Source organism: Nelumbo nucifera, chromosome 1, assembly GCF_055504915.1.
Source record: "Nelumbo nucifera cultivar China Antique chromosome 1, China Antique-T2T, whole genome shotgun sequence".
NCBI classification, from domain to species: Eukaryota; Viridiplantae; Streptophyta; class Magnoliopsida; order Proteales; family Nelumbonaceae; genus Nelumbo; species Nelumbo nucifera.
The window spans coordinates 99,025,670-99,048,330 of record NC_142649.1 but is presented as its reverse complement, the minus strand read 5'-3'; the positions used below and the strand labels follow the sequence as shown (position 1 = coordinate 99,048,330).

General features: G+C 37.8%; 1 long non-coding RNA gene across 18 annotated transcripts in view; it reads right to left on the bottom strand.

Annotated features, from left to right (window-relative positions):
- Nucleotides 1-907: 907 nt before the first annotated feature.
- Nucleotides 908-22,661, bottom strand: part of LOC148803593 (uncharacterized) — a 108,017-nt gene continuing 86,263 nt past the window's right edge. For 6 of the 18 annotated variants that reach the window (XR_016077419.1, XR_016077417.1, XR_016077423.1 and 3 more), the window contains 2 exons: nucleotides 21,227-21,345; nucleotides 1,758-2,986 (listed from right to left, as the gene is read on the bottom strand). This is a non-coding gene — a long non-coding RNA (uncharacterized LOC148803593). Of the gene's footprint in view, nucleotides 1,156-1,757; nucleotides 4,777-21,226; nucleotides 21,346-21,467; nucleotides 21,676-22,661 lie in introns of those variants that run through there. The other 12 variants (XR_016077427.1, XR_016077431.1, XR_016077428.1 and 9 more) reach the window with 9 other exon arrangements.

Below are 22,661 nucleotides of genomic sequence, written 5' to 3'. Positions count from 1 at the left end.
CTAGTTATTGTGGATATGAATTTAGATAGGGTATTTCCACTTTAAGAAGCAACAAGAATACAAATGATCTTTGATCCTTAACACTTAAATGGAATAAATTGTGACCCTAGTTACAAAACCAACCCCCTATGTATACAGGCTAAAAGTTCAAGTTTGGGATGCTTAGGCCCCAACATCCGAAGGAATGGATGCAGGAAGTCTAACATCACACCAGCTATTTAAAGCAATGCAACTAGAAGATGGTCAAATGTTTTCCTTTTTTGCATAAATAGCCATGAGAGTTTCATTGAACAGTCTCCATAGTTACTACTCAAAAAGTGTAGCAGGCCAATGAAGTACAAGCCCATTTGGCTCGGAACTGTAACACTTTGATTACAAAATAAATCCTGGCCTGGGTTCACCTCATTCCATCCTTTTCCTAACAGCACCTAGTTTTTCTAAATGCAGCTGCAACCTAGGACCCATTCAGCACCAACCTTCCTTTATGAGATTATAGTTTGACAATCACTCTGAACTCTATTCTCAGATCATCCTTTTGTAGCAGCCATGATCGGTCCTTGGTTCCGAGGGGAATGTTTTGGCACATCCTATTTTTTATGAAAGGGGTGCACTATCACGAGGCAAATGTATGTTTGAAAAAGACAAATGTAGAAGTCCAATCCATTCTAATTTTCACTGTTTGATTTATTGAATAACATGCATGTTTACTTGTTTGATTGTTGTTGGACCATTTAGGGGGAAAAACAGCTTCGACTGTTTGGGAGCTCATCTGCATGATACATTATTGAGACTGACCTGTTAAACCATTGTAAATATCATCTGTATCTGCACATCTAACCATAAGAGTGGGACTTATAAATCTGAGATGTGTGGACACAGATCATGCTGGAAACACATTGGAATGTTTTTTTGTTGGGATCGCATTTGTTAATTAAAAAAGAAAGGAACAAACCATTTATGTTCACACAGATATCAGGTTTTATTGGTTTGAGAGGAAGATCTGTATCATGCTCATGGGCTATTCAGCATATATTGAAGGACATCTTACATATGGCTGCTGAGTTTCATTCGATTTCTTTTTAATATGTTCATCAGTCCCCATTTCCCACCAGATGTATTTCTTCATCTTTTCAATGCATAACTGGCTCTGTAAATCTGGCATTTCCAAACATCCCAGTAAAATTAGTAGAATATTCCCGATTTTTTTGTATTTCTGTATATTAAAATTGCAAACAATGATGACAAGAGAAATTAAGAGGGTGAGTGGGTTGGGGAAGAGAAACAGGAAAGAATTAGGATAAAGGATGGGAGTCAACAAAAGGTTTAAAAAGATTACAAGAACAGGAAAGAGCTAGTGTTAGGAATCATTAAGAACGATGGTCTGCTAAGCTCTACATTTCTGGAATTAAAAAAAAAATATCTAGGTTTTCTGGAATCAACCAATCATCTATTTCAAAACTGTCATGTTTCTATAAGCAATTAAGCATCACCATCATCATCCAAGCCTCCCAATCATCTCTTTCCTTGGGAAGGGAGAAGAAAGTAGAACGAAAAGGACTACCAACATCCTGTTGTGGGCTCATGGCATGTACCTAAAATCTAGGTTGACCCAGCAACCTACTTGACCCAATCATGTTCTAGTTCAGGTCCTAGGAGTCTCTAGGTCTGGTCCAGCTTCTAATAATATTGATTTTTTAAGGAAACATTGCTTGGTATTTTAATTATTATTCATGTAACTACATTTTAAATTTGTATACTAAACAATCCTTCTTCTTTTGGTGGGTAAGCTGTGATTAAACCCCAAAAATTTCAATTAAAACTACAGCAATGACATGTTAGAACTCCTATATCAAGAAACCTTTACTTTTCATTAAAGAGCTTATAATAATTTTATATAGTTCTATTAGTAGATCCTAATTTTCAATAATGTGAAAAAAAGGAAAGAAAAGGTAGAGAGCAGAGATTGGAACATGTGAAAATCCTTAAAATATATCAATGTATGAAGCATGGTGGCAGCTATCTGAGATTTTTTTGATAAATGAATGAAGTTTATTAATAAGCAGAGGTGAAGAGTACAATGTCCCAAGGAGAGGCACGAGATGCAACCTCTCCAGGTTAGTTAAGTAGAGCTTCCAAAATATTATAACAACTTACAAAGTAGCACAAAAAAGGATCTCCCTGGATACCCTCTATTTAGCCAGAGAATCAGCCACAGTATTAGCTGACCTACTTACCCATTTTACCTCAAATCTCATATTCCTAGTTAACCACTTTACTTTTTTGATGAGGTCTTTGTAGCCCCAAATGGTAGCATCCGGGTTTAGAAGCCACCTTGTTACTACCTGAGAGTCCCCTTCAACTAGGAGATGCTCCACCCCAAGCTGGTTAGCGATTTGAATTCCTTGTACTGCAGCTAGTATTTCTGCCCTCGTAGAGTCCCCCACTCCCACCGGTCCTGAGAATAAGGAGATGATGCTGCTGTTCTTGTTCCTCAAGACACCCCCTATACCTGACGGCCCAGGGTTACCTTGGATACTTCCATCAAAATTTAACTTGATGACACCTTCTGACGGCGGTTCCCATTCTGATAAGCGTTTATTCTTCTTTGTAGAAGTATTAGCTATTACTAACCAATTCCTTTTTTTTCTTTTGATCAATAACAATTTCATTAATTCACCAAAGAGGTTACATAAGGAAGACAAACACACTTATCTTCTAAGTACAATCAAGAAAACAAAAGAATAGGTAGAGACAAAAAATTACAACTTCGCCCAAAACATTACTAACCAATTCCTCCACAAGTCATCAAAAGAAAAATCATCAAATATCTCCACGATTTTCAGCCAAATGTATTGCTCTTCTTAGGATGCAGTCCTTCACTTCATCTAATCTTCTTTCCTTCTCTAAGAAAACTCTTGCATTCCTTTCCTCCCATAGGGTCCATAAGGTTGCTGCCCTGACGCATTTCCGCATGAACTTGCCTCTTCTAGTGTGCCAAACAAAAAAAGATGGGTTAAATAACATACTCAAATCAGTTGGTGGAGACCACCTACCTCCAAATAAACTAACTCCAACTCCATAAGTTTGTAGCAAAAGAGCAGGAAATCAGCAAATGGAAACAGTCCTCATTCTGGGCCTTGCACAAGAAACACCAATTCGGGGAGAAACAAAGAGAGGGTCTCTTTTTCTGCAAGTTTTCCAAGGTATTGATTTTCCCATAGTAGACTTTCCAACAGAATACAGCAATTTTTGGAGGGATAGGTCAGGCCCAAACTTCTTTGAAAGGGAACCCTTGGGAATTGGGGTTGGAACTAAGGGATTTTTGAAAGAAGAGCAAGTGAAAGTACCTTTAGGAAGAGGAGTCCAAACTCTTTGATTAAACAAAGTGGGGTCCAAACAAACAGACTCTAGTAAATGAAGAAGCTTAGTGATACAAATCGACTCACCATCCCTAATCCCCTACAAAAACCGAAATCCCAGTTTAAAGACGAGGGACATAACGGGTTCGGAAGAAAATTTGCAATCAGCTCATTTTTGTGAAGGGATAGGGTAAAGCGAGGGGAATCGCTCTTTGAAGGGTTGAGTACCCACCCAAACATCCTCCCAGAACCTGATAACATCACCGGAACAGGCATCATACCTGATAAAACTGAGGAAGTGAGGGAGAATACCATGTATAGCTTTCCAAGGTGTTGTAAGGGTAGTTCGACGAGATATCCCACCATCCCAACCATTTCCTGAGCAGCCATGAATGCTAAACACCACCTCATGCCATACTCTCTCTCTCTCTCTCTCTCTCTCTCTCTCTCTCTCTCTCTCGGGGCCATCTCCATAACCACTTTCCAAGGAGGGCTACATTCTTCAGCACTATATTCCCTATCCCTAGACCCCCTTCTTCCTTAGGTTTATTAACTATCTCCCATCTAACCAGATGATCCTTTTTCACCTCCCCTGGTTTCCACAGAAAGTCCCTCATTACCTTCTCCAGTTTCTTAGCCTCCCTTGGGGGACTCCTGAACACTGATAGGTAGTATAGGTTGGAAGGTTAGCAAATGTAGCCCTAATAAAGGTCACCCTACCCCCTATCTGAGATTATAATAAGGATTAGTTAATTCTAAGTCGAATCAATTCTTTAATCTCTGTTATTTGCTAAGAGATTCTCAACAGTCATCTTGTGCTAAAAATGCAAGGAACTTGCTTGGTATATGACTGTAATGGTCTTAGCAAACCTCATCTAATAATTTAAGTATCTTTTGGAAAGAAAACAGGATATCTGGGTATGGGACCTGATAGTCCAACAACAATCTATAGATGGTATAAAGTATAAATATATATAGGAATAAGCTAGAAGCTCAATAACTTAAAAGGAAAAAATTGTTTTTCCTCCTATTTTATATGTAAAGAACCAGAAATATATAAAACCTTCGGTGAATCACCGTAACTTCATTTTTTTCCCTTAAAAATACAGTTTTAGAAAGCATCCAATGCATCACATGAGTCACCGCTAGTAAATAAGAATGAAATAAAAGAACATGGATATCAGCATGGCACAAATACATTATTATCACAACACTTATTTAATGAGTTTTTATTTGCTAAAAAAACACATAATAGCATATAAACACATATAATAATGTAAGCAAAAGCAAGTGTAACTTAACCTTTTCAAATATAGAAGCATACTTTTCATTTTCACAGATGGGCTTGGAAATGTTTCGGAGAAGCTCCAAAGCAGTCTTAAGAAGGATAATGCTTGATATCAGCACCTGTCTCCTTCTAACATTATCAACACCATAGGCCACATTGAAAATTTTGTTAGCCTTGAAACAGTAGTCACAGAAGACCCTATCTTGAATGGCATCATGGACCATTTCATCACCTCTATAAATATTAGAAGTATGCAGCTTCCAGAATACAGCCACTTAAAAACTTCTTTCTCTATAACACTATCTATGCACTATTTTCAAGAAATTCTGCTTACCAGTTTCTTTATAGTGTAAGCAACTTAAATATTATTATAGCAGAGTTCTATTTGTGGAGTCATGTTGTTTCATGTTATATCTTCAGAAAACATTTGATGAAAACAAATATACATGTATTTTATGAGAAAATGTGAAGGAATTTGTACAGAAACTTCACTGAGAAACTCAAATAGTTAATTATATTTATTTTCCAATAAGATTTTATGAAAAACAGGAATTGCAACAAAAAGAACCACCTGATCAGTCCTAAACAGAACTAGTCCGCTAAGTTCCATTCTAAGGTAGTACGAACCAATTCCCTGAAAGCTCAGTCTAAACCCAATTAAAGAGATAGTCATGTTACTCCATCATGTATATTATAATCTCTAACCACTGTCGTAAGAACAGAGGTGAACTCGACTGCAATAGATAATTCCTTAACCTATTTCAAGGCATTATCCTGGTTCCAAAGCTTTCTTGTGTTCATCTTTGCTTCAGCTTGTTTGACTCCAAACACCCTGGTTGTACAAGTACCCAAAGATTCTAGTCTAGTCCTAGGAACTAGATTTTCATTTAATAAATTTTAACAATAATTCTATCTTGCACCTAGTCATCATCTGTTACGAAAACCATTTGCTCATCACCTTTGACATATTGAGCATTCTTGGTCTTCCGATAATTAAAATTATAATTTTCCAAGTTTGAATCTTATACAGTTTGGCTTTAAAATGAAAACGCAGAGAGTAGTTTTACTGAACAAGAATCCAATTGACATAAACAATAATACAACCATAGTACAAGAAAATGTAGTAAACCTACTGATAGAAAAAGTAGTTAACCTAAAAACTCTTGTTCCTCCTATGGATAGGAAGAGGATTGGGCAGAAGAGGATTGATAGTCTTGATGTCTTTTAAACGATGAAGAGGGTTGGGCTTGGAGTAGTCTAGTCCTGCATAGGAAATTCCTTGTAACAGCCACATTATATGGGTCTTATGCAGATATTCTGGTAGTTCAAGCATCATTACAAAATTTTTCTTATTATTGGTATTGTTAAAACAAATGTTCCATGTCATAAAAGAATGAATGATAAACCACTCTAAAATGCAGGCACATACATGTGTGCATGCTGACAGTGCTACAAGAGAAAGACATGGCCTTCAGAAGATAGCTCAAGCGTCACAACCAATGATTTCACATGCTAGGCCATGCGCCCACATTATCTATAAAATGTTAACTTATATAAATATAACTTAAATGATTTGATAAAATTTTTATAGGTCGACAACTAGAGTTACATGAAAGATATCTTCCACTCTATGTATTGGGAAGACCTATGGGTTGAGAAGTCTTCTTTGAAAGATATCTTCCAATCTATCTTCATCGTTTCCTCTCTTAAAGGCAAAACTATTTCTAAGCCTGCTATCCCCTTGTCTCCTTCGGGAATTGGCAGAAACTTTGGGCTAAAAAGAAAAACCTTAGGAACACTGAAATTCCTCTTGTTTCTTGCCATTTGCATTTGTTGGATGGGGTTTCTCTAGATCCCATTAGATTGGACAGTTGTTTGTGGGCCACTAGTCCTATGGGTGGTTTTTTTTTTTTTTTTGTGCCTCCTTTAAAATCATTAATTTCCTCTAGTCCCTCCCCGATGTCCAATCTTGTAAAGGAAGTTTGATGTGTTCCCATCCCTTCGAAAATTAGTGTCTTCTCTTCTGCTAGAAGCCTTCCATGGGGGTATTAATACTTGAGATTCAATACAAAGGAAGAGACTCAACTGGTATAAATCTCCTGGTTCACATCTAATATGCAAAATGAATGGATGCAAGTGGTCTCTCCCTACTAGAATGGACAAGTTATTTGATGGCTCCATGCTCAAGTCGTCAAAGAAAAAAGGAAGATTAATGTGTCAATGCACAAAACTCCAATATCCCAACCATTCTCTGAGAGCCCATGAGTGCTCACCAAAAATTTATGCCTACGATTTTCGATATCCCACAAAGCCGCCAAAACATTATGCCACCGGGTTGTGGTAAGTATGCATGAGCAAACAAATAAAGGTTGGAATGATGGACCACGACACAGAACAACTCTTGACTTTCCTCCGATAGACATCCAGTGTATCCTTCCAATATTCCTCAATCATTACAAGTTTGACCTTGTCCTTGGTAATAAAATCAAATCATGGGAAGGCCCTTGGTTGAGCACTCTCCATTGAAAGATCACTTCCACCCTATCTTCATCGTTTCTTCTCTTAAATATAAAACTATTTCTGAACATTTTATCACCTTGTCTCATTTGGCTTTAGATGGAACTTTGGGCTAGTGAAGAAAAACTTTTCAACTCTGAAATTACATTTGTTTCTAGCCATTTGCATGTGTTAGATGGCATTACTCAAGATCCTCTTAAATGGAAACAAATTCAAATGCTCTTGGATTTCTTTTAAAATCCAACTTTCAATCAAATCCAAGCGATGAAGAGTTAGAAGAAACTTAGAGATTGTTTTCTAACTAAGATTCGATATGGAGTAAGGACGAGGAAATACACCGTTCAACAAGGATTCCCCAAACTAGAGATCTTACAAGAATTTGACCTTGTTTCCTTACGAGAGACCATACAAGATGCGATAAGGAAATAGGGGAAGAGTACTATGAATAGCCCTCCAAAGAGAAGTTAATGTATCTATGCACATAACTCCAGCACCCCAACCATTCTCTAAAAGCCCATGAGTGTTCACCACAAATTTATGCCTATGATTTTCGATATCCCACAAAACCGCCAAAACATTATGCCACCACGTTGTGGTAAGTATGCATGAGCTAACAAATAATGGTTGGAATGATGGATTATGAGACAAAACTACTCTTGACTTTCCTTCGATAGACATCCAGTGTATCCTCCCACTATTCCTCAATCACTAAGATTCGACACGGAGTAAGGACGAGGAAATACACCATTCAACAATGAAACTACTTTTGAGCTTTCTAACCCCTAGTCCCCTTTGGTCCAAGATGGAATTTTGGGCTAGTGAAGAAAAACCTTTTCAACTTTGAAATTGCTCTTGTTTCTAGCCTTTTGCATGTGTTAAATGGCGTTACTCTAGATCCTCTTAAATGGGAACAAATTCAAACGCTCTCGCATTTCTTCTGAAATCCAACTTCCAATCAAATCCAAAGGATGAAGAGATAGAAGAAAGTTAGAGATTGTTTTCTAATTAAGAATCGATATGGCGTAATGACGAGGAAAAACACCATTCAACAAGGATTCCCCAAACTAGAGATCTTCCAAGAATTTGAACTTGTTTCCATACGAGAGACCATACATGATGCGATAAGGAAATAGGGGAAAAGTACTATGAATAACCCTCCAAGGAGAAGTTAATGTATCTATGCGCATAACTCCAGTATCCCAAACATTCTATAAGAGCCCATGAGTGCTCACCACAAATTTATGCCTACGAATTTCAATATCCCTCAAAGCCGCCGAAACATTATGCCACCGGTTTGTGGTAAGTATACATGAGCTAACAAAAAACGGTTGGAATGATGAACTACGACACAGAACAAATCTCGACTTTCCTCCGATAGACATCCAGGGTATCCTCCCAATATTCCTCAATCGTTACAAGTTTGACCTTGTCTTTGGTAATAAAATAGAATCATGGTAAGGCCCTTGGTTGAGGACTCTCCATTGAAATATCACTTCCACCCTATCTTCATCATTTCTTCTCTTAAATATAAAACTATTTCTGAACATTTTATTACCTTGTCTCCTTGGACTTTGGATGGAACTTTGGGCTAGTGAAAAAAAAAACTTTTCAACTCTAAAGGTACTCTTGTTTCGAGCCATTTGCATGTGTTAAATGGCGTTATTCTAGGTCCTGTTAAATGGGAACAAATTCAAACACGCTTGGATTTCTTTTAAGATCCAAATTTCAATCAAAATCATGCGATGAAGAGATAGAAGAAAGTTAGAGATTGTTTTCTAATTAAGATTCGATATGGAGTAATGGCGAGGAAATACACCATTCAACAAGGATTGCCCAAACTAGAGATCTTCCAAGAATTTGACCTTGTTTCATATAAGAGACCATACATGATGAGATAAGGAAATAGGGGAAAACTACTATGAATAGTCCTCCAAGGAGAAGTTAATGTATCTATGCACATAACTCCAGTATCCCAACCATTCTCTGGGAGCCCATGAGTGCTCACCACAAATTTATGCCTACGAATTTCAATATCCCACAAAGCCGCCAAAACATTATGCCACCGGTTTGTGGTAAGTATACATGAACTAACAAAAAACGGTTGGAATGATGGACTACGACACAGAACAACTCTTGACTTTCCTCCGATAGACATCCAGTCTATCCTCCTAATACTCCTTAACCATTACAAGTTTGACCTTGTCTTTGGTAATAAAATGAAATCATGGGAAGGCCCTTGGTTGAGGACTCTCCAATGAAAGATCACTTCCACCCTATTTTCATCGTTTCTTCTCTTAAATATAAAACTATTTCTGAACATTTTATCACCTTGTCTCCTTTGGCTTTAGATGGAACTTTGGGCTAGAGAAGAAAAACCTTTTCACCTCTAAAATTGCCCTTGCATCTAGCCTTTTGGATGTGTTAGATGGCGTTAGTCAACATCCTCTTAAATGGGACCAAATTCAAACGCTCTCAGATTTCTTCTGAAATCCAACTTCCAATCAAATCCAAAGGATGAAGAGATAGAAGAAACTTAGAGATTGTTTTCTAATTAAGATTCGATATGGAGTAAGGACGAGAAAATACACCGTTCAACATGGATTCCCCAAGAGATCTTCCAAGAATTTGACCTTGTTTCCATACGAGGGACCATACATCTTGGACTAAGGAAATAGAGGAAGACTACTATGAATTGCCGTCCAAGGAAAAGTAAATGTATCCATGCACATAACTCCAGCATCGCAACCATTCCCTGAGAACCCACGAGTGCTAACCACAAATTTATGCCTATGATTTTCGATATCCCACAAATCTGCCAGAACTTAATGCCACCGGGTTGTGGTGAGTATGCATAGCTAACAAATAAAGGTTAGAATGATGGACTATGACACAGAACAACTCTTGACTTTCCTTCGATAGACATATATTGTATCCTTCCACTATTCCTCAATAACTACAAGTACGACCTTGTCTTTGGTAATAAAATCAAATCATGGGAAGGCCCTTGGTTGAGGACTCTCCATTGAAAGATCACTACCAACCAATCTTCATCGTTCCTTCTCTTAAAAATAAAACTATTTCTGAGCTTTTTATCCCCTAGTCTCCTTTGGCTTTATATGGAACTTTTGCATGTGTTTGGTGGCGTTACTCTAGATCCTCTTGAACGGGAACAAATTCAAATGCTCTCGGATTTGTCCTAAATTCCAATTTCCAAACAAATCCAAAGGATGAAGAGTTAGAACAATGTTAAAGATTGTTTTCTAGTTAAGATTCGATATGGAGAAAAGACGAGGAAATACACTTTTCAACAAGGATTCCCCAAACTAGAGATATTCCAAGAATTTGACCTTATTTCCTTAGGTGAGACCAAACATGATGCGATAAGGAAATAGGGGAAGAGTACAATGAACAGCCCTCCAAGGGTAAGTTAATAATGTATCTATGCACATAACTCTAGCATCCCAACCATTCTCTGAAAGGCCATGAGTGCTCGCCACAAATTTAAGCCTATGATTTTTGATATCCCACAAAACCACCAAAATATTATGCCACCGCGTTGTGGTAAATATGCATGAGCTAACAAATAAGCTTGGAATGATGGATTATGACACAGAACTACTATTAACTTTCCTTAGATAGACATGCAGTGTATCATCCCACTATTCCTCAATCACTACAAGTTTGACCTTGTCTTAGGTAATAAAATCAAATCAAAGGAAGGCCCTCGGTTGATGACTCTCAATTGAAAGATCATTTCCACCCCATCTTCATCATTTCTTCTCTTAAAAATAAAACTGTTTCTAAGCTTTTTATCCCCTAGTCTCCTTTGCCATTAGATGGAACTTTGGGATACTGAAGAAAACCTTTTCACCTCTGAAATTACTCCTTTTTCTAGCCATTTGCATGTGTTAGATGGCGTTACTCTAGATCCTCTTAAATGGGAACAAATTCAAACGCTCTAGGATTTGGTTCTAAATTCCAACTTCCAATCAAATCCAAAGGATGAAGAGTTAGAACAATGCTAGAGACTATTTTCTAGTTAAGATTCGATATGGGGAAAAGAAGAGGAAATACACCTTTCAACAATGATTCCCCAAACTAGAGATCTTGCATGAATTTGACCTTGTTTCCTTACGAGAGACCATAGAAGATGCGATAAGGAAATAGGGGTAGAGTACTATGAATAGCCCTCCAAAGAGAAGTTAATGTATCTTTGCACATAACTCCAGCATCCCAACCATTCTCTGAGATCCCATGAGTGCTCACCACAAATTTATGCCTATGATTTTCGAAATCCCACAAAGCCGCCAAAACATTATCCATCGCGTTGTGGTAAGAATGCATGAGCTCACAAATACAGGATGGAATGATGGATTATGACATAGAACTACTTTTGACTTTCCTCCGACAGACATGTAGTGTATCCTCCCACTATTCCTCAATCATTACAAGTTGGACCTTGTCTTTGGTAATAAAATCAAATCATGGGAAGGTCCTTGGTTGAGGACTCTCAATTGAAAGATCACTTCCACCCTATCTTCATCGGTCCTTCTCTTAAAAATAAAACTACTTCTAAGCACATAACTCCACAGAGAAGTTAATGTATCTATACACATAACTCCAGCATCCCAACCATTCTCTGAGATCCCATGAGTGCTCACCACAAATTTATGCCTATGATTTTCGAAATCCCACAAAGCCGCCAAAACATTATGCCACCGCGTTGTGGTAAGTATGCATGAGCTAACAAATACAGGTTGGAATGATGGATTATGACATAGAACTACTCTTGACTTTCCTCTGACAGACATGCGTGTATGTCCCACTATTCCTCAAGCACTACAAGTTGGAAATTGTCTTTCGTAATAAAATCAAATCATGGGAAGGCCCTTGGTTGAGGACTCTCCCTTGAAAGATCACTTCCACCCTATCTGCATCGGTCCTTCTCCTAAAAATAAAACTACTTCTGAGCTTTTTATCCCCTAATCTCCTTTGGCATTAAATGGAACTTCGGGCTAGAGAAGAAAAACTTTTCAACTCAGAAATTGCTCTTGTATCTAGCCTTTTGCATGTGTTGAATGGCATTACTCTAGATCCTCTTAAATGGGCACAAATTCAAATGCTCTCGGATTTGTTCTAAATTCCAACTTCCAATCAAATCCAAAGGATGAAGAGTTAGAACAAACTTAGAGATTGTTTTCTAATTAAGATTCGATATGGAGTAAGGACGAGGAAATACACCATTCGACAAGGTTTCTTCCAAGAATTTGACCTTGTTTCTATACGAGAGACCATACATGATGTGATGAGGATATAGGGGAAGAGTACTATGAATAGCCCTCCAAGGAGAAGCACATAACTCTAGTATCCCAACCATTCTCCGGGAGCCCATGAGTGCTCACCACAAATTTTTGCCTACGATTTTCGATATCCCAAAAAGCTGCCAAAACATTATGCAACCGGGTTGTGGTAAGTAGGCATGAGTTAACAAATAAAGGTTGGAATGATGGACTACGACACAGAACAACTCTTGACTTTCCTCCGATAGACATCAAGTGTATCCTCCCTATATTCCTTAATCATTACAAGTTTGACCTTGACTTTGGTAATAAAATCAAATCATGCGAAGGCCCTTGGTCGAGCATTCTCCATTGAAAGATCACTTCCACCCTATCTTCATCGTTTCTTCTCTTAAATATAAAACTATTTCTGAACATTTTACCACCTTGTCTCATTTGGCTTTAGATGGAACTTTGGGCAAGTGAAAAAAAACTTCTCAACTCTGAAATTACTCTTGTTTCTAACCATTTGCATGTGTTAGATGGTGTTACTCTAGATCCTCTTAAATGGGAACAAATTCAAACGCTCTTGGATTTCTTTTAAAATCCAACTTTCAATCAAATCCAAGCGATGACAAGTTAGAAGAAACTTAGAGATTGTTTTCTAACTAAGATTCGATATGGAGTAAGGACGAGGAAATACACCGTTCAACAAGGATTCCCCAAACAAGAAACTTCCAAGATTTTGACCGTATTTCAATACGAGAAACCATACATGATGCGATAAGGAAATAGGGGTAGAATACAATGAATAACCCTCCAAGGAGAAGTTAATGTATCTATGCACATAACTCCAGCATCCCAACCATTCTCTAAGAGCCCATGAGTGTTCACCACAAATTTATGCCTATGATTTTCGAAATCCCACAAAGCCGCCAAAACATTATGCCACCCCATTGTGGTAAGTATGCATGAGCTAACAAATACAGGTTGGAATGATGGATTATGACATAGAACTACTCTTGACCTTCCTCCGACAGACATGCAGTGTATCCTCCCACTATTCCTCAATCACTACAAGTTGGACCTTGTCTTTGGTAATAAAATCAAATCATGGGAAGGCCCTTAGTTGAGGACTCTCCATAGAAAGATCACTTCCACCCTATCTTCATCATTCCTTCTCTTAAAAATAAAACTATTTCTAAGCTTTTTATCCCCTAATCTCCTTTGGATTTATATGGAACTTTGGGCTAGAGAAGAAAAACTTTTCAACTCTGAAATTTCTCTTTTTTCTAGCCATTTGCATGTGTTAGATGGCATTACTCTAGATCCTCTTAAATGGGAACAAATTCAAACGCTCTCGGATTTGTTCTAAATTCCAACTTCCAATCAAATCCAAAGGATCAAGAGATAGGAGAAACTTAGAGATTGTTTTCTAATTAGGATTCGATATGGAGTAATGACGAGGAAATACAGCATTCAACAAGGATTCCCCAAACTGGAGATCTTCCAAGAATTTGACCTTGTTTCCATACGAGAGACCATAAATGACGCGATAAGGAAATAGGGGAAAAGTACTATGAATAGCCCTCCAAGGAGAAGTTAATGTATATATGCACATAACTCCAGTATCCCAACCATTCTCTGGGAGCCCATGAGTGATCACCACAAATTTATAACTACGAATTTCGATATCCATAAAGCCGCCAAAACATTATGCCACCGGTTTGTGGTAAATATACATGCATTCAACAAGGATTCCACAAACTAGAGATCTTCCAAGAATTTGACCTTGTTTCCATACGAGAGACCACAAATGACGCGATAAGGAAATAGGGGAGAAGTACTATGAATAGCCCTCCAAGGAGAAGTTAATGTATCTATGCACATAACTCTAGTATCCCAACGATTCTCTGGGAGCCCATGAGTGATCACCACAAAATTATAACTACGAATTTCGATATCCCACAAAGCCGCCAAAACATTATGCCACCGGTTTGTGGTAAGTATACATGAGCTAACAAAAAATGGTTGGAATGATGGACTACGACACATAACAACTCTTGACTTTACTCCGATAGACATCCAGTGTATCCTCCCAATATTCCTCAATCATTACAAGTTTGACCTTGTCTTTGGTAATAAAATGAAATCATGGGAAGGCCATTGGTTGAGGACTGTCCATCGAAAGATCACTTCCACCCTATCTTCATCGTTTCTTCTCTTAAATATAAAACTATTTCGGAGCATTTTATCACCTTGTCTCCTTTGACTTTAGATGGAACTTTGGGCTAGTGAATAAAACCTTTTCAACTCTGAAATTGCTCCTGTTTCAAGCCTTTTGCATGTGTTAAATGGCATTACTCTAGATCCTCTTAAATGGGAACAAATTCAAACGCTCTCGGATTTCTTCTAAAATCCAACTTCCAATCAAATCCAAGGGATGAAGAGTTTGAATAAACTTAGAGATTGTTTTCTAATTATGATTCGATATGTAATAAAAGACGAGGAAATACACCTTTCAACAAGGATTCCCCAAACTAGAGATCTTCCATGAATTTGACCTTGTTTCCATACGAGAGACCATACATGATGCGATAGGGAAATAGGGGTAGAGTACTATGAATAGTCCTCCATAGAGAAGTTAATGTATCTATGCACATAACTCCAGCATCCCAACCATTGTATGAGATCCCATGAGTGCTCACAACAAATTTATGCCTATGATTTTCGATATTCGACAAAGCCGCCAAAACATTATGCCACCGCATTGTGGTAAGTATGCATGAGCTAACAAATATAGTTTGGAATGATGGATTATGACATAGAACTACCCTTGACCTTCCTCCGACAGACATGCAGTGTATCCTCCCATTATTCCTCAATCACTACAAGTTGGACCTTGTCTTTGGTAATAAAATCAAATCATGGGAAGGCCCTTGGTTGAGGACTCTCCATAGAAAGATCACTTCCACCCAATCTTCATCGTTCCTTCTCTTAAAAATAAAACTATTTCTGAGCTTTTTATCCCCTAATCTCCTTTGGCTTTTTATGGAACTTTGGGTTAGAGAAGAAAAAGTTTTCAACTCTGAAATTTCTCTTTTTTCTAACCATTTGCATGTGTTAGATGGCATTACTCTAGATCCTCTTAAATGGGAACAAATTCAAATGCTCTCGGATTTGTTCTAAATTCCAACTTCCAATCAAATCCAAAGGATGAAGAGTTAGAACAATGCTAGAGACTATTTTCTAGTTAAGATTCGATATGGGGAAAAGACGAGGAAATACACCTTTCAACAAGGATTCCCCAAACTAGAGATCTTTCATGAATTTGACCTTGTTTCCATACGAGAGACCATACATGATGCAATAGGGAAATAGGGGTAGAGTACAATGAATAGTCCTCCATAGAGAAGTTAATGTATCTATGCACATAACTCCAGCATCCCAACCATTCTATGAGATCCCATGAGTGCTCACAACAAATTTATGCCTATGATTTTGGATATCCCACAAAGCTGCCAAAACTTTATGCCACCGGGTTGTGGTAAGTATGCATAGCTAACAAATAAAGGTTGGAATGACGTACTATGACACAGAACAACTCTTGACTTTCCTTCGATAGACATCTATTGTATTCTTCCACTATTCCTCAATAACTACAAGTACGACCTTTTCTTTGGTAATAAAATCAAATCATGGGAAGGCCCTTGGTTGAGGACTCTCCATTGAAAGATCACTTCCAACCTATATTCATCGTTCCTTCTCTTAAAAATAAAACTATTTCTGCGCTTTTTATCCCCTAGTCTCCTATGGCTTTAAATGGAACTTTGGCCTTGTAAAGAAAACCTTTACAACTCGGAGATTCTTCTTGTTTCTAGCCTTTTGCATGTGTTAAATGGCGTTACTCTAGATCCTCTTGAACGGGAACAAATTCAAACACTCTCGGATTAGATCTAAATTCCAACTTCCAATCAAATCCAAAGGATGGAGAGTTAGAACAATGTTAAAGATTGTTTTCTAGTTAAGATTCGATATGGAGAAAAGACGAGGAAATACACTTTTCAACAAGGATTCCAGCTTCACAACCACTCTCTGAAAGCCCATGAGTGCTCACCACAAATTTATGCCTATGATTTTTGAAATCCCACAAAGCCGCCAAAACATTATGCCACCGCGTTGTGGTAAGTATGCATGAGCTAACAAATAAGCTTGGAACGATGGATTATGACATAGAACTACTGTTAACATTCCTTAGATAAACATGCATTGTATCATCCCACTATTCCACAATCACTACAAGTTTGACCTTGTCTTAGGTAATAAAATCAAATCAAGGGAAGGCCCTTGGTTGATGACTCTCCATTGAAAGATCATTTCCACCCCATCTTCATCGTTCATTCTCTTAAAAATAAAACTACTTTTGAGCTTTTTAACCCCTAGTCTCCTTTGGTCCTAGATGGAATTTTGGTCTACTGAAGAAAACTTTTTCAACTCTGAAATTGCTCTTGTTTCTAACATTTTGCATGTGTTAAACGGTGTTACTCTAGATCCTCCAAAATGGGAACAAATTCAAACGCTCTAGGATTACTTCTAAAATCCAACTTCCAATCAAATCCAAGGGACGAAGAGTTAGAACAAACTCAGAGATTGTTTTCTAATTATGATTCGATATGTAGTGAGGATGAGGAAATACACCTTTCAATAAGGATTCCCCAAACTAGAGATCTTCCAAGATTTTGACCAAGTTTCCTTAAGAGAGACCATACATGATGCGATAAGGAAATAGGGGTAGAGTACTATGAATAGCCCTACAAGGAGAAGTTAATGTATCTACGCACATAACTCCAGCATCCCAACCATTCTCCGAGAGCCCATGAGTGCTCACCACAAATTTATGCTTATGATTTTCGAAATCCAACAAAGCCGCCAAAACATTATATCACCGCGTTGTGGTAAGTATGCATGAGCTAACAAATACAGGTTGGAATGATGGATTATGACATAGAACTACTCTTGACTTTCCTCCGATAGACAACCAGTGTATCCTCCCACTATTCCTCAATCACTTCAAGTTTGACCTTGTCATTGGTAATAAAATCAAATCATGGGAAGGCCCTTGGTTGAGGACTCTCCATTGAAAGATAACTACCACCTGATCTTCATCGTTCCTTCTCTTAAAAATAAAACTACTTTTGAGCTTGTTAACCCCTAGTCTCCTTTGGCATTAGATGGAACATTGGGCTAGTGAAGAAAACCTTTTCATCTCTGAAATTGCCCTTGCATCTATCCTTTTGGATGTGTTAGATGGCGTTACTCAACATCCTCTTAAATGGGAACAAATTTAAATGCTCTGGCATTTCTTCTGAAATCCAACTTCCAATCAAATCCAAAGGATGAAGAGATAGAAGAAAGTTAGAGATTGTTTTCTAATTAAGATTCGATATGGAGTAATGACGAGGAAATACACCATTCAACAAGGATTCCCCAAACTAGAGATCTTCAATGAATTTGACCTTGTTTCCATACAAGAGACCATACATGATGCGATACGGAAATAGGGGAAAAGTACTATGAATAGCCCTCCAACAAGAAGTTAATATATCTATGCACATAACTCCAGTATCCAAACCATTCTCTGGGAGCCCATTAGTGTTCACTACAAATTTAGGCCTACGAATTTCGATATCCCAAAAAGCCGCCAAAACATTATGCCACCGGTTTGTGGTAAGTATACATGAGCTAACAAAAAACGGTTGGAATGATGGACTACGACACATAACAACTCTTGACTTTCCTCCGATAGACATCCAGTGTATCCTCCCAATATTCCACAATCATTACACAAGTTTTACCTTGTCTTCGGTAATAAAATTGAATCATGGGAAGGCCATTGGTTGACGACTGTCCATTGAAATGGACTGTCCATTGAAAGAAGAAAACCTTATGAACTATGAAATTGGTCTTTTGTGGGACACCAGTCCTACAGAGTGGTATAAGGGCCAACTAGGTCTTTTGTTTGTTGCAAAATGTCACGGGTTTTGATACTTCCATTGAAAACATCCCAACAAAAAGTACTAACTTTTGGGCAAATAGGTGGACACCAAAACTCTCAATATGTCACAACTCAACAGGATAGACTCAGTGTGGGGAGTGACCTTAACCAACATATTAAAAGAGGAACTACAAGAAAACCTATCTTAATAGTTAGGAACCCATATTCGTTTATCCCCAACTGAGCTATCAAGAACCACCCCATCCAACAAATTCAAAAACCTAGAAGTGTGAATAAATTCAAGCTTTCTTGCGTTTCTCCTAAAATCCAACTTTCAACCCAAAGTTGATCTCTTTTTAAGATTAGTGATGGCATAGAGAAAAGGAAACACACATTTCAACAAGGATTCTCCAAGCTAGCGATCTATCAAGAATTTAACCTTGTTGCCAGGCAAGATATCATTGATGATGCGATTAAGAAATGGGGAAAGAGTGCTATGAATTGCCTTCGACGAAGAAGTAAGGGTAGCCCTACACAAAATTCCAGCATCCCAACCACTCTGAGAGCTCATGAATACTCACAACTTTATGTTAAAGATTTTCGCTATCCCACAAATCTGCCCATTCTCTATGCCATCGGGTTGTGGTATGTATGCATAGGCTCACAAATAAAAGTTGGGACGATGGTCTATCACATAGAACTACTGTTGACTCTACTTTGAGACATTCATGGTATCCTCCCATTCTTCCTTAATTACAACAAGTATGGCCTTGTCTTTGGTAATACAATCGAATTTTGGGAAGACCATAGGGTTGAGGAGTCTCCATTGAAAGGTAGTTTCCACTCTATGTTCATCATTCCTCTCTTAAAGGGAAAACTATTTTTGAGCTTGCTATCCCCTTGTCTCCTCCTTCGGGTTTTAGTTTAACCTTTGGCCAAAGAAGAATGTAGAGTTTGTTGATAGACTATTAGTGTGTCTGTGGTCCCAGCCCCAAACTATATTTTACGGTTTATTTCTTTATGTTACAGTTATGGTAGTCGGGCCGATTTGGCCTTTTTTATTTTCTTTTGTTTTAAGTAGGGGTATTAGAGTAACTCTACTTCTTTAAAGTCACAGATATAAATAAGATTTAGTGGGGTGGCCAAAACAATCCAACCGCACCCTTTCTCTTCTTTCTTCTCTTCTCTCTTCTCTCCGAACCTCGGTTGACTTCTTTTCTTCTTCTCTCTAAATTACATTAGAAAACACATTTTTTTCTGATTTTTTTATTCAAGTAAGAAAATCATTGGAACTTTGAAATTTCTCTTGTTTCTATCATTTTGCATGTGTTGGATGGGGTTTCTCTTGATCCAAGATTGGAAGGTTGCTTTTCTCCTAGTCCCTCCCAGATGTCCTTTGTTGTAAAGGAAGTTTGATGTGTTCCCATCCCCCTGAAAATTAGTGTCTTCTGCTGGGAAGTCTTCCGTCAGAGCATTAATACTAGTGATTTAATACAAAAGAAGAGACCCAACTGGTATTAATCTCTTGATTCATGTCTAATGTGCAAAAAAAAAAGAATGGGGAGACGGCTTACCACTTCCTAATCTCCTATCCATTTGTCTATTGTATTTCGGAATATTTCCTTGCTCTATTTAGATGCAAGTGGTCTCTCCCTACTAGTTTGGACAATTTGTTTGATGGTCCATGATCAAGTTGTCAAAGAAGGAGGAAGATTAACATGGACAATTGCGCTGGTTACTATGATTTGGCCTATATGGGAAGAAAGGAGTGCATGATTGTTTAAGGAAACTGAAAGAAATGAAGAGGATTTAATGGAAAACATTATAGTGAGGGAGGCACATTGATTGAAAACAATATATTTGTTCTTGGATTTCATAATGAATGATATTCTTAGAAATTAGGCAGCAATTGCAGCCTCATCAACAAAGAAAAGCAAAATGCAAGGAGGGAGTGAAAATCACTGGCAAAGGGATGGATGGATGGAACTAGATTTTTACGGTAGGGGGAGTGGTAAGATATGAGAATGGACTCATTCGTGGAATGTTTTCAAGTCCAATCGGTGGAGTTCAAGTAGTTACCGGAGTATGAAACATAAAGGAGATGGGAGTTGAATAATTGGTTATTAAAGGGGCACCCATGTTACAATCAGATGGTTAACAAAAGGAAGTAAAGCAGCTTTGTGGAGTTATAGAAATGATATCAAACACTTTAAGCCTTTAAATGGTTTTCAAAGGACATGTAGTTCAATGGGTACAAGGGTTTGATAAAAGTTTGGCCTTAGGCCAAATGCAATTTGCATAGGGGACAGAAACCAGTGTCATACTCTCATTTTCTTTTAAGCTGTAATGACAACCTCTTCTCATGTTTCAGTAGTTCACTAATAAATTATGTTTATTTATCGAAAAAAAAAAAAAAGTTTGTATTTGTTAGTTGTTACTGATCAAAAGAGAAAAAAATAATAATATTTTTTTATTTTAAGCAACAAAGGAAGATTAGAACTGTAAAAGCATAGAGCAGATATCATCTACGTTATATACATCCCTACAGAGCTACTTATGCAATGCCAGGAATTCACAAAATTCGTACTAATGTGGTACTACTGATAACAATTTATGTAAACAGGTGTATTTAAAAAGCATAACATTATTTTAATATTCAAAATGAACAAAACATAGCCCAATTCTTCTTAGGGTAGAAACATTGTCGAATGTACTCTACAGCCATGCACCCAAAGGTTGGGCCCAAGCAAGTAGGACATTTGAATTAATACCTAATGCTGATACATACCTGGGCAATTATGATCACAATAGCAGTCTTACAAACATCTACTAACCAAGAATAATGCCATGCATCGAAAATATGGTCATATCCATAGTGAGTGGTTTGCAACCATGAGACATTACAACCTGCACAGTTGAAAACAGAACATGTAATTTAACTGGAATGCATAATTATCAAAAAAAATCACTGCAATTCATGCATTATGCACACACAAAGATTTGCATAATCCAAAATAATAGATTACCACCTTCTTGACTGATGTATAAAACCTATCCACCAGCTCTGAAACTCCAACCATGCCATCCAGAGGTGGCTTGTTTGGAGAGGGGGGCAATAATTACCTTAGGATCATAAAAATGCAGCAAGGTCTTTGTGTTCTGATATGTACTGCTAGTTTCAATGAATTGAGAAAGATATAATGAAGCTGACCTCAAATGAAAAGCAGCCACTCCAACCTGTAATGAAGTTGGTGTTGTAACAACCATATAATCATTGAAAAACACAAAAGTTATGTCTGTGCGACAATGCTTTCTTTTCTTAAAAGAAAAATTATTAAAGAAAAAAGATTACAGAAGGTGATAAGACATCACCTATAGCAAGAAGCAACCACAGGAAACCCAAACAGGCCTAAGAAAACTAACCTCTCAAGCAGAATAAAACCCAAACAGACTCCTGAAAAGAAAACAGGCCTAAGAAAACAATCTGTGAATTCCTCATCCCAGACCTTGCTCCCTTTCTAATGCTCTTTGATCTTTAATTTCTCTTCCTCCTTTTTTCTTTCAAATTCTTCAAAGGCCCTCGTGGCAAATTCCTCACTGCCCCAAAAAAATAAACCCAAGCTTTTCCCAACTGTGACCTCCCTTATCAACTAATTCTTTGATAACCATCTTATCTGTAGCTTTATCAGCACTTTCATTCTCCTGTAACAGCTGCATTGCACCAGGTTCTGAATCGGCATCAGAAACCTTATTGACATGTTGTTCCTTCAACAAAAGGGGGGACAGTGATTGATCATGCACTATTCCCCCCTATTATCAGTACCAGATATCCCATTAACCTTCACACTTTTCCTTCTGTCACATGGACTATATTGTGAGTTCTCAAATTATGCGATTTCTTGTTAATTCTCCCACCATTGTGATCTTCCTTCTCTTTCATTCTGCTCCTTTGACCCAAATTTACACCTAGCCTTCCAATCTCAACTTCCTGATAAAATAAGCCATCTTTGTCCTGATTTTCAGCCTGTCCACCGAAAGAATCTTCAACGGCTAAATCTTCCTTTCTTCCAACCATACCTCCATCATTGCCTTCAGCATCTGACTCAGCATCTATATTAGTAATCTCTTTCCTAGTTATTGCCTCCCCTCTTTCCAAGTTCTCCAATTCAACGGGAGGTGTCTCTTCCGCACATGAAGAAACTGGACATTCCAAGTCATACCTA